We start from the raw sequence: 13010 nt of genomic DNA, 5'->3' as shown, positions 1-13010 counted from the left end.
AAATCCATTTTGGCATGCACACATTACATAATAGAATGTCTGGTACAATTGAAGTTCACAAACCCATGTCCTCATGTAATACAGATGAAAGCATTAAGACAGACATCAGTAAATATCTTTGGTTGTTGGCACAAGAGATTTTAAGAGTACACTTGATTACCATTTATTATCATGTCAAGATTCATTGCTCCAAACACTCTCACCCTCTTGTTATCTCTTCAATAGGCTTTGAGTTTGCCCAAGGACGTTTAGCCATACTTTCCATGCCAACTGACAGCCAACTACAATATGATGAACAATGTCTTTAACATGCTGGTCAAGTTACTCACAAGCTTTGTGCTTCCTTGAGAGGCTGAATGGAATAAACGTGTTTATCTGAGCTGGAGAAAAACACTGTGGAATTCTCTTGCCAAATGATTCATTATAAGCCTCTGGCAGAGAGAGCCATTCAGGCCAGACGAAGGACTTTTCAGACTCCCAAGGACACACCAAAGAGTATCATGTGAGTATCGTTGAGCAAACATGCAAACTCGCACACACATACACACACAAACGCTATGGGCTAAAAAAAGACGCTACGGTTTTTGGGCCATCCTTGAAACTGAATAGGCATGCATAAAGTCACACAAACAGTCCAAATGACAACTTAAAACAAGTGCTTAAAAAAAGATGGAGGTTGCTGAAATGACAGCCTCCGCCAGGATTATGTTCTGTGCGAACACCAACCCTCAAGGGAAAGTGCTGGTTGCTGTGCCAACATGTCTGCAGAAATGACAAGTGAGCTGTAAACCACAGCAGGAGGGGCCACGCCTTTCAGCTCTCCTTCAGGCGCCCCCTTAGGGCACCTCAGTTCCCAGAATGCACCTAGTCCTTGCTACCATTGAGTCAAAACACTTTTTTTCTTGTTCTATTTCCTTCTACTCAGTCAGGTAGAGCCTAACCAATAATGGCAGCCTGGCTGTGGTATTGGCAGTGTCTGCAGGGTTCAGAGTGACTTCTATATGAAAGTTCAGCCAAGTCGTTCTGTGGAGTCACTTTAGAGGATTACTCACATCCTCTGGCCATCCCAGCCACCCCAAGTGACAGTCCGCTGATGGATGACTGCAGATGGAGAGATGAAAACAACCGACACGTTGGTCTCAACTTTTAAATATTTACACATTGTATATGAGAGCTCAGACTTATCACTGGCTTAAAAGTCATGAGCCGTTTGGGTTCTATTTTCAGGAGAACAACACCTTCAATCCAGTGAAAGATGCTCTGGATAAAAACATCTGCTAAATGCATTAGGGTCGATGACAAATAATGCTTCAAAAAAAGGTGTTTTATTTTTTTTAATATAGTTTTTAAATTCATTTTTTGACTGTTTTTATGTCAGGCAGTACAACCAAATATGTATAGTTGTACCACCTGACATGGAAAGTGTACCAACCTACCTATATTTCAAAAGAAGTTTTTACCAATATTTGGGAGAGGTCAATTCATAATAAAAGAGCCATGTTTGCAGTTGTGCCACCCTGGCATTTGAAAATATTAAAATTTCTGGACAAAAGTTTTTCAATTATCTCAACAGCTTTAAAACTACTGATATTTATAAAATGTGTTTATATGAAAGGTTTGCAAAAAGGGTTGTAATCTAATTTGTATATCCTAGAGTTTCAGAAAAGATCTCAACAATGCCTCGCAGTGTGCTCACATTTACCAAGAAACTTAAATGTCTGAAATATTTTTCTAATTTCCCAACTGGGCTGGTCAGAGCTATGCTATCCACTTTAATTTATAGCTCTATGCTGTTTCTTAATGATTGTTTACTTGCTTATTTATATTTTTCCAGAGAATTTGAGGATAAATATCTGAGCTACTTACTGTAAATGAAAAAAACTTAGAACTCAATTAAGGCTCCAGAGTATTGCATAATGTACAGTATATTATGGCCTTTTTTTCTCTCTTCCCACAGATTGTAGTGTCCTGGTGGACAGTGTTTGGAGGGCTCTGACCTGACATTGACACACCTGACCCCAAAATGTGCAGTCTGTGAAACCTCAGTTTGTTTGCATTCACATCTTGAATTTACTTTTTTTTTCTTTTTGCCATCTTATTGTAGTCACGTAGGTCTCCATCATGGTTTAGTATGTCTTTCTCTTTCATTCTCTGTCATATTTCTGCTGAAGCTTTGCCCCACCTAGTTCCTTCAGAAAACATTGTTGATTTAGTTTGGAGAGTGATGATGGATAAATTTGTCCAAACCTCAAAAGGGTGTGCGCAGCACTCAAGAAGCCAAGAGTGCTCATTTATGCGCACACACACACTCACACACAAGCACCTTCAGCTCCAGCAGCTTAGACATCATTCACAAATAATAAAGACATGACAATGTGTCATTTCTCGACAAGCAGATGTTTCTTTGAGAGGGCATGTGTTCTCTCAAAGAGCAGGTCTGTGGTAGTCAAAGGGAGTGGCTGAAGAAAGAGAATGGTTTGTGGGTTCAGAGGTTATTAAACAAGCTGTCTGCACAGGCTCTGCAACAGTCCATATTGACATGATACCCAAACGACTTCAGATTGAGTAGAATAAGTCACGAGAGGCTGTATGTTACAGAGATACACAGTAAGAGTTTTTAAGGTCCCAATATGATCACCGAAAAATTATTGTTAACGAACATCTAACTGGGATGCAGTGTTTAGATGAATATGTAAAAATGTGCTGTGTGCTTTTCTCTCAATAACAAAATAAACAGACAACAAAAATGAAAGCAGTGAGAAAACTGCAGTCAAGAAAGCATCTGATCATAGTGATGTGGATATGTTTGCTCTAGCTCCACAATTCTACACTCCAGTCAATGCCAAGTGTCAATGGTGGTTACCAGCCAGGGTGAACATTTCTGGAAAGTTTAAACTCCCAGAATTAACTCTAAACAAACTTAGTTTTGGCCTGGTTTTGTTCAAAATGATGTCACACCATTTCATTCTTTGATTTTGCTTTAAGTATATCAAGGCTTTTAGGGAGGAAGGTGGGAGGTACCAAAACCTCATCAGCTGTTGTAATTGTAAATGTTGTAAACCTCAAATTGGTTATAAAACATTCTTATAAAACTGCAGTAACAATAAAATGATCACCAATACTCAAACAGTTAAAATTGATCAAAATATTCAACAATTATTCTGCCACCTGTGAAAATGTGCAGTAACGGCGACAGAGATAACCTTGTATAACTGAATAAACATAACACATGCTGTTAGCTTTTGTGCTTATGGTTCCAAACAACCTTTATAAAACTTCATATAATGCAATTATCTGTTGATTTGAACCTGAAAACCATAGTATCTGTTTGCTGATAACACAGTCTTACATACGGCCTCTATTCTGCACCCTGTGTAGAAGAAAATAGCCGCTGACCTTGATAGCACTCTATATTTAGGGACTATCGCTTGTCATGGACAGGCCAAATCTGCAAGGGTGGTGGAGACACTGATGTGGAGAGCAGCCTTCACTGTTGCAAATTGTGTGTGTGTGTGTGTGTGTGTGTGTGTGTGTGTGTGTGTGTGTGTGTGTGTGTGTGTGTGTAGTTAGTTCTCTTTCATGAGATTCTCATAAGCTCAAGAGTTAAAGTTGGGCCAAAAAAAAAAAAAAAAAGGCAATAAAATGACCACTGGTGGTTAAGTGACTCGTCAGCCCTTCTGCAAACCAGTAAGAATAAAAGTATTCCTTTGGCCTGTTATGCTGAAACAGCATTTCGAGTCATTAGCATTTCTGTCTTGCCATCTTGTTTTTTAAAAGAGAAAAACAGACTGACAAAAGATAAAAGAGTTTTGTTTTTTGTTTTTTTGGGGGGGGGGTTTGGCAGAGGCTATTTGCAAATAGCAAATAGGTGCTAATAAGTGTAAATAGTGATAGATGCTGTTTACACCAAGTGAAAATAACAAAAAAAGTATTTTCTTTGCACTGTGTCAGTAGGGTTGGATGTTATTTATACTTAATGCAAATAGTGTGAGATTGTATTTGCACCTCAATGTATTGTAGTACATTCTAAAATAGCAATGTTATCAATGGATAACACATATATACACATATTAAGTGTAAAATCATAAATGGATGTTGTATCATTGGGACCTTAATTCTCACTATCCCCTAAGACCACCCCTAACTATTAGTGTAAATAAACACTCAATATTTGTTTCCCTGCTATAAAAAAAAAAAAAAAAAAAATCCATTTCACCAGCATTAATTCCACGTTGACCCAGCCTGGTTTAACCTGATTAGAGCTGGTATAGTTCTGGTATATTAGCTGGTTCTCTGTTTGAAACCTGCAATTGCAGTTATATGTGAAATTATTATCTTTACGTGCATTGTGCATCGGCACAGCTCCTCAGCGCGGATGAATCTAATGTTTGCTGTCAGTCACCATACAAGTGTGGATACCATGGGCGTAGGTTTAGGGGGGGACGCTAGGTACTAGTCCCTATCAATATTTTGAGATGACAAATTTGTCCCCACCAATATTTAGCAAGCTCCTTTGAACTGCTATTTGGATCTTTGCACTGGTTTTTGGATCGATTCTAACGGCCAGGACGACGACAGTACAAGAAACGCCGTAATTTGATTGGCGGCGGGGTATCTGACAGGCTACACGCGCGGGCCGGGACTACTTTTGTGCTTGCACTAGCAGCGAGCGGGTGGTGTGTGTGTGTGTGCGCGCGCGCGCATGTTGACGACGCCGACTGTAAGTTACCAGGGCTGTCTCTCTGCCACATACAAAGGCCAGAGTAAAAACATTTTAATATTCCGTTTTTTTTGCCCCTTTTTGTACTTTGTAGATGCCACCCAAGAAGAGGAAAGGGGACATAAGAAGCAACCTATTGACTAAAGATGAAAATAAAGCATCCAACTGAAGCCCAAAAATGAAAGCAGAAGATCATAGAAAATAGGCTAGTGCTAAATTACAAAAAGGGGAAAAGTTTTCAGTCTTTGCTGAGACATTATTATTATTATTATTATTATTATATATTGCCCAAGCGTATTTACCCCATCGCCAGCTCTGCTAATGGTCAGCTACCGGGACTTTTCCATGCTAGCCAATAAGTCTAGAGTTGTTTCTTTCTTCTTTTTTTTTTTTTACTATACATGAATTATCATGATGCACCGATCGAAATTACTGAAAATATATTGTTAGACCAGCTAAAATAGCCTATATTGTTAGACCAAAAATTAGGCATGGCACATAACACAGGCACGATTAATTAAGTAATAAAGACATGTAATAAAGTAATAAAGAAATTTATATTAAAAAAAAAAAAAAAAAAAAAAAGGAAAGAAAAGAAAAGAAAAGAAAAGAAAAGAAAGACGTCTATTGCTTCAGCCTTATTCAAAGGCCCCGGAAACATGGGTTCGTTTGTTCACCTCAATCCATTCCACACCCGACTTTCTTGGTTTTCTTCCCATTTATTAAATATAGGCAATTGGTTGATGAAACATTGATTAAAATAAAGATACAATTTCTACAAAACGAAATTCACTTTAAAGAAAGACTTATGTTATGACCTCAAGAGAGTTATTTAATTTGTTTAATGTTTTTGTTTATTATAAATAATTAGCAGTAATATAATAAGATAATATAAAGAAAACCTAAGGAAAATTTGTATACTGTTGGGGGCGCTGTGGGAAGAAGGACATGGAAGTAAGATGATTAGAGAATAAGTGCAGTTGACGCATGTTGTTGTTCGTGCGAAAGCCCCAAAATCTGTTGCAGAAAACAAAAAGAAGAAACAACCGGGGCGAATAAATCTACAGAAAAGTAAAGCTTGTCGTTGTTATTGTCCAAGGGGGCAACATAAAACTGGTGTTTCCGCCCGGTTGTGACGGATTTCGGGAGGAAGAAAGCAGTAAATGCGGCAACGGAGCGGCCAGCGAGGGATAAAACGAGCCGCGAGTGCAGCACGAGAGGAAAAACGAGCCGCGAGTCACGGAGAGAGAGGACTGTGAACAGCGGAAAAAATAACTGCACGCGTGAGTTACATGATTCTGTACAGTGAGTGGCTATAATGTTGCCTGTGTGGGAAGCTACGCTGGATGAAATTGAGAGTAAATTACTCGAGTTATCCGCTTCGCAACTGAGAAGTTTGTGTGAGATGCTCAAGCTAAATGTGGGGGAGGGTGAAACACACACGCCTCGCGTGCTGAGAAGACGCATTCTGCAGCATTTAGAAGGAGATGATATTGTTTCACTTGAAGATGAAGGACTATCTATATTGTTAGATACCAAGGAGAAAATTGACAGTTTGAGAAATTATGATGAAGAGGAAACCGATAGCTCATCCAGTGTAGAGCGTGAAACAAGCATCGAGAGGCAGCGAAAAGTTGACCTGGAGCGCCACCCTGTGGGAATTATGGGAATTGCACCCGAAAAACCTGTGAAAATGACAGAAACAGAATCAGTATGTTGCAAAACAGACAGAAAAAAATCTGTTTTAGGAGAAAATGTCACACTAATGCACCCAGTGTATAAAAAATAACTCAAAATAATCGGACAAATCGGTGAACCTGGTCAGAGAGACAAACTAAACTTTACCAGCCTGGACAGACAGATCCACAGGGCATGCAAGAGAGGTTATGATGAAGGAGAAATTGTTGAGGCAGTCATTCAAGCTATCATCCCAGGTGTAAGTCTGAGAAGTTATCTGGAGAGTAGAACAGACCTAACATTGCCTGTCCTTAAACAAATTCTCAGAGCCCATTTTATTGAAAAAGATGCAACAGAATTATATCATTCACTTACTCGCGCAGTTCAAGAACCCAAAGAAACACCTATACAGTTCTTAGTCCGAGCCATGGATCTCAGGCAGAGGATTTTGTCAGCATCTGAAAATGTGAAGACAGGGTTAAAATACAACCATGAGTTAATCCAAAATCAGTTCTTGCAGACAGTCCTGACTGGCCTTCATGATGACAGCATACGCACAGATCTGAAACCCTACCTGGAAAACCCGCTGGTGGAAGATGAAGTGCTTTTGGAGAAGATGAACATGTCATATAGTCTTGAGCTTGAAAGAAAATCCAAGTTCTCAACTACTCGACCCAAGTGTGTCAAGGTGGCTACAGTGAGTGAGGAGGAACAGACACATGCTGGACAAGATAAATGTGTCTGTTTAAAGAAGGAGAAAACCCCAAAGCCTAACAGCCTGATGGAAAAGTTGGGTGCACGGGATAAAGTGATATGTGAAGCAATCCAGAGCCTGACTTCTCAAGTGGCAAGTCTTACCCAAACATCACAACCTCAGATAGTCAGAAGAAGTAACCAGAGATTCACTCGTAATCAATTTCCACCTGCTCGAGCAAACGTCAGACGTTGCACACAGTGTGAGCAGTCCAACCCAGAGGGAAGATGTGAACACTGCTACAAGTGCGGAAGCAGTGAGCACTGGGCAGCAGGCTGTCGGAAACGAACTGTAAGTCATGTGACATCAAACAAGATTGAGACAACCTCAGACATCATGGAAAGCTTACAAAGAGATCACTTACCTGAAGGACCATGGTCAACCAAACAAGAGAAGACAGCCAGTTTGGTGGGACGTAGATGCATGGTGCAATGTTCTCTAGGAGGTGTTAATACATCTGTACTCTGGGACACAGGGTCACAAGTTTCAATTGTGGGTTCAGAGTGGAAGAAGAGATATCTTACTGATGCAGAGGTGAGACCAGTGAGAGAGCTGCTTGAGGAGGGGGAACTCAACTTGACAGCGGCGAATGGGACGAGCATCCCATATGAAGGATGGATGGAAGTGGAGTTTTGTCTGTCTGGTAACACTGAGACTGAAGGAAGAGACAGACACCTGCTGGCACCAATTCTCATTACATCCAGTGAATTGGAGAAACCAATAATCGGCTTTAATGTGATTGAGGAATTGGTCCAAGCTAATGCAGCCCAACAGATTCCTTTGAGTTTACTTGTGAACACATTGAGTTCATCTCTGGAAGTAAGCCCTAGGAAAGCAAAAGCCGTCTTATCACTCCTGAAGAAACGTAAAGACAGCAACGGCTGTCATATTGCCAGAATGGGACGGAAATCCATCCTCCTTCCAAGGTGCGCAAGAGTGAATGTACGTTGTGGCAAACTAAATAAGACTGTTCCCCTGGGAGCACACGTGATGCTGGAGCCCAATCCGGATGTACCCTGGCCTGTGGGGATAAAGGTAAACAAACAGCTCATTCAGATGCCTCTGAAAGATAATGACAACATCGCAGTGATGGTGGAAAATACAACAGACGAAGAGTTGACCCTTACTGCACGGACAGTCCTGGGATGGCTGTATGCAGTGGACGCTATCCATCAACTGGAAGTAAAACTACCACCTTCGACTGAACCCCAACTTCAATCATCACTACTCAATGGTGACTTACCGCTAGAGACAAAGCCCAGTGGTCAGGAAAGTGAAGGATGGGACCCTCCAGTGGACCTCAGTCACTTACCTGGGGAACAACAGGAACGTGTGAGACAACTATTGAGAGAGAATAGTGGGGTTTTTGCTAAGGATGACTGGGATACTGGATGTGTTCGGGACCTAAGAATGGATATTCATTTGAAAGACGACATCCCTGTCCAAAAGACGTATAATGCAATCCCGCGACCCTTGTACCAAGAGGTAAAGACCCACATACAGAACTTGCTGAGTCAGGGGTGGATCCAAAAGTCAACATCCTCCTATTCCTCGCCGGTTGTGTGTGTGAGAAAGAAAGACGGGAGCTTGCGTCTTTGTGTGGACTATCGCTTGCTCAATGAGAAGACATACCCTGACCGGCATCCTATCCCACGAATTCAAGAGATCCTAGAAAATCTAGGAGGGAACTCCTGGTTCACGGTGCTGGACCAGGGTAAAGCCTATCATCAGGGCTTCATGAGTGAAGACAGTAGGGCATACACAGCATTCATAACACCCTGGGGGCTCTACGAGTGGGTACGCATACCTTTTGGCCTCATGAATGCACCTGCTGCCTTTCAGAGGTACATGGAAGAATGCTTAGGAGAGCTGAGAGATGATATATGTGTACCCTACCTTGACGACGTGTTAGTCTTCAGCAAGGATTTCGACCAGCACCTGGAGGACTTGAGGAGAGTGCTACAGCGACAGGAGCGGTGTGGTATCAAGCTACGGCCGAGGAAATGTGACCTTTTCAAGCGGGAAGTCTGCTATGTGGGCCGCATCATTTCGGAACATGGGTACAGCATGAACCCAAAAAAAAAAAGAGGCAGTGCAAGCACTCAAGTGGGAAACGCCCAGCACGGTTCGCGAGGTGAGGAAGCTTATGGGTTTCCTTGGTTACTACAGATCGTACATTGCTGACTTTGCCAGAATAGCCAAGCCGCTATATGAACTGTTGACAAAACCCAGTATGAGCAACATTAAAGGTTCGGGAAAGAAAGGAAAGCCTTCCTCACAAGCACCCCCATTGCAGCCAGTAGAGTGGACAGGGCGACATCAGGAAGCGCTGGAGAAGCTGATTGCAGAGTTGTCATGCCCACCCATTATGGCATACCCAGATTTCGAGAAGCCATTTGTCCTTCACGTGGATGCGTCAGAAGAAGGGCTAGGAGCCGTATTATACCAACGTCAGGGAGGCAAACTCCGAGTAGTGGGTTATGGGTCTCGGACTCTGACCCCCGCCGAAAAGAACTACAGGCTGCACTCTGGGAAGTTGGAGTTCCTGGGGCTAAAATGGGCGATCACAGAACGTTTCCGGGACTACCTGTTTCATGCGCCACATTTCATTGTCTACAGTGATAATAACCCACTGACATGTGTCATGAAAACAGCAAAGCTTAATGCAGCGGGGCAACGGTGGGTTTCGGAGCTGGCAGACTACCGTTTCACTTTGAAGTATCGACCAGGAAAGGCGAATCGAGATGCTGACTTCTTGTCGCGGAGACCAGTGCCCATTGAAGTCACAGTCAGGGAGTGTACTCAAGAATGTGAGCCAGAAGTTCTGGGATCAATTGGGGAAACCCTGAAAGCACAACAACGGGGAGAAGTGGATTGGATATCTGCAATCACCTGCAACATAGATGTCTTACCTGAGGAGCTGAAGAGTGGATCAGAGACCTGTCAACAGCTAACACCTCAAGATATCAGGAATGCCCAGTTGAGTGACCCAGTCATCAGCCGAGTACTTGCACTGAAAAAGAAACAACTCTACCTCAAACATAAAGACAAATTGAAGGAATCGGAAGCTGTGAGACAACTCTTACGAGAATGGCATCACCTGCAGATTGATGAGGAAGGTATCCTGCAAAGAAAAATAATGGCTAAAACTCAGTTAGTCGTCCCAGAAAAGTTGAAAAGGATGATATTCAGGTACTTACATGAAGACATGGCTCACCTCGGTGCTGATCGTATGGTGGCAGCAGCTCGAACACGTTTCTTCTGGCCAAAAATGAGAGAAGAGATAGAGCATTATGTCACAAGAGTGTGTCGATGCCTTAGACAGAAGAAACCAAACCGGATCACCAGAAACCCAATCCAGAGCATTGAGACAACAGCTCCATTTGAGATGATCTCGATCGATTATCTGCACCTGGAGAAAAGTAGAGGGGGAGCAGAATACATCCTCGTGGTCATAGACCACTTTTCAAAGTTTGCCCAGGCATACGCCACCAAGAACAAGTCTGGAAAGACAGCAGCCCGGAAGATCTTTGAAGATTTTATCATGCGCTTCGGTTTTCCTGCAAAGATCCACCATGACCAGGGGAGGGAGTTTGAGAACACTCTGTTTCAAAAACTACAGAGGTACTGTGGGATTAAGCATTCACGTACACTTCCCTATCATCCCCAAGCTAACCCATCAGAGAGGTTTAATAGGACACTTTTGGGAATGTTGAGGACCCTAGAGGAGACAGAGAAGTCAAATTGGGCAGACCACCTTAACAAAGTTGTCCATGCCTATAATTCTACAGTGCATCAGTCAACGGGATTTTCTCCATTCTTTCTCCTCTTTGGTCGAGAGCCAGTTCTCCCCATTGATCTGGTGCTCCCCACAAAACAAGTCAAGAACGCTCAGTCTCATGCTGACTATGTTGAGCGATGGAAAAGGTCTATGCAAGAAGCATATGAGATTGCAACAAAGAACATGAAGAAGGCTGCTGCAAAGGGACAGAGGAATTACAACCGGAAGGCATGGAGTTCTGTCTTGGAGCCAGGTGATCATGTATTGGTGAGGAACCTGTCAGAAAGAGGTGGCCCAGGAAAACTGCGAGCGTACTGGGAAAAGCAAACATATGTGGTGAAAGAAAGGAGAGGAGAGGAGAGGATGGCCCGGTGTATGTAGTAGAACCGTTGGATGGGACTGGAAAGAAAAGAGTGCTACACCGAAATCTCCTATTACCTTGTCCTTACCTGGTTGATGAGCAGAAGACAGCCGATGTTTGTCTGGAAAGAAAAGGAAATCAGAGAAAAAAATCAAAACAGGAAGCACAATTACAATGGAATACTCACCGTGATGGCATTGACAGTTCCAGCGAGGAGGAGTTTGACTTGTGGGTTCCAACGCAAAGAACAGGAACAAATCTGGATCCATGTGCAGCTGAATTTCACCCTAAAAGAGGAGAAAAAAACAGGAAACCTGAGAGGGATTCTGACATTGAAGAAATCGCTGAGAAATCTGTAAACCTGCCTGACCTGAACGGACACCCAGAGGGATCTGATGAACAAATATTAGCAGATCTGGAGCTGGAGGAAGAATCCATAGGAGAAGAAAAGCACGAAGAGGGTGACTTTGAGTCAGAACATATGAGAAGAACTTCCACCAGAAACAGGCGACCTAGGAATCTCTACACGTATGACACTCTGGGTGAGCCCACACTTCGACCAGTGAACTGGAGTGTTTGTGGTGGGAACAATGATGTGGTAACTTGCGGTATACGACCCCAGCAGAGCATCGATCACCTGAATCTGTATCCTTTATACTAAGTAAGAGTTGAAATAGTTAAGGTAAAAGTGATATTTTTGTTAAGTGGGTTATAAACAGTAAGGGGTATAGTAAGTTTACAGTTGTAATAGTGCTATACAGCAGAATTATAGTTTTTGCCAGCTTAAGAAGTATTTAAAAGGCTGAATGAAACAGTCAGAGATCAATGCAGTGCTGAAGTGACATTGAAAATGTGTCAATACATTGTGGAGGTGTATGTGGTTGTGTCCACTTGTCATTACAGGATGTTCTGGGGGGCCCACCAGCAAGCCTAAAGACAAGACACCTCTCAACACGCATCAAGTCTGAAAGTTTAGATGATTGTAGTAATGTCACAAATTGTATAGAAGTAGAAGATGTTGATTGTAATGTTAAGTTGTTAGATAGCATGTACATTACACTGTTAATGGAACTTACATTTAAAATGTTTACCTAGAAATAGAAAAAAAATGTTTTGTAACATTTTATTTTTTTTTTAGTGTGGGAGGGTGTTATGACCTCAAGAGAGTTATTTAATTTGTTTCATGTTTTTGTTTATTATAAATAATTTGCAGTAATATAATAAGATAATATAAAGAAAACCTAAGGAAAATTTGTATACTGTTGGGGGCGCTGTGGGAAGAAGGACATGGAAGTAAGATGATTAGAGAATAAGTGCAGTTGACGCATGTTGTTGTTCGTGCGAAAGCCCCAAAATCTGTTGCAGAAAACAAAAAGAAGAAACAACCGGGGCGAATAAATCTACAGAAAAGTAAAGCTTGTCGTTGTTATTGTCCAAGGGGGCAACACTTACTATAAAACAAAACTTAATGAAGTGGTCAAACTCAAGTCTGACCCGCTGCATGTCTCCCAACATTGCGCATCCGTCATGCTATTCAATTATCATAATCATTGAGATGAAATTAAATAATAATAATAATAATAATAATAATAATAGGCTATAGCCCACTATAAATATTAAACTAAATTTGCTACATTTTATCCCTCTGGCCGACGAACGCGCCGGCGCTTTCTGATGGATTTTTTCCTCATGACAGCTGAAACAACTGAAAACAGGC

This window comes from Megalobrama amblycephala, linkage group LG10 (assembly GCF_018812025.1).
Source record: "Megalobrama amblycephala isolate DHTTF-2021 linkage group LG10, ASM1881202v1, whole genome shotgun sequence".
Lineage (NCBI taxonomy): Eukaryota > Metazoa > Chordata > Actinopteri > Cypriniformes > Xenocyprididae > Megalobrama > Megalobrama amblycephala.
The sequence above is the reverse complement of the archived record's forward strand: the minus strand, read 5'-3'. Positions refer to the sequence as shown.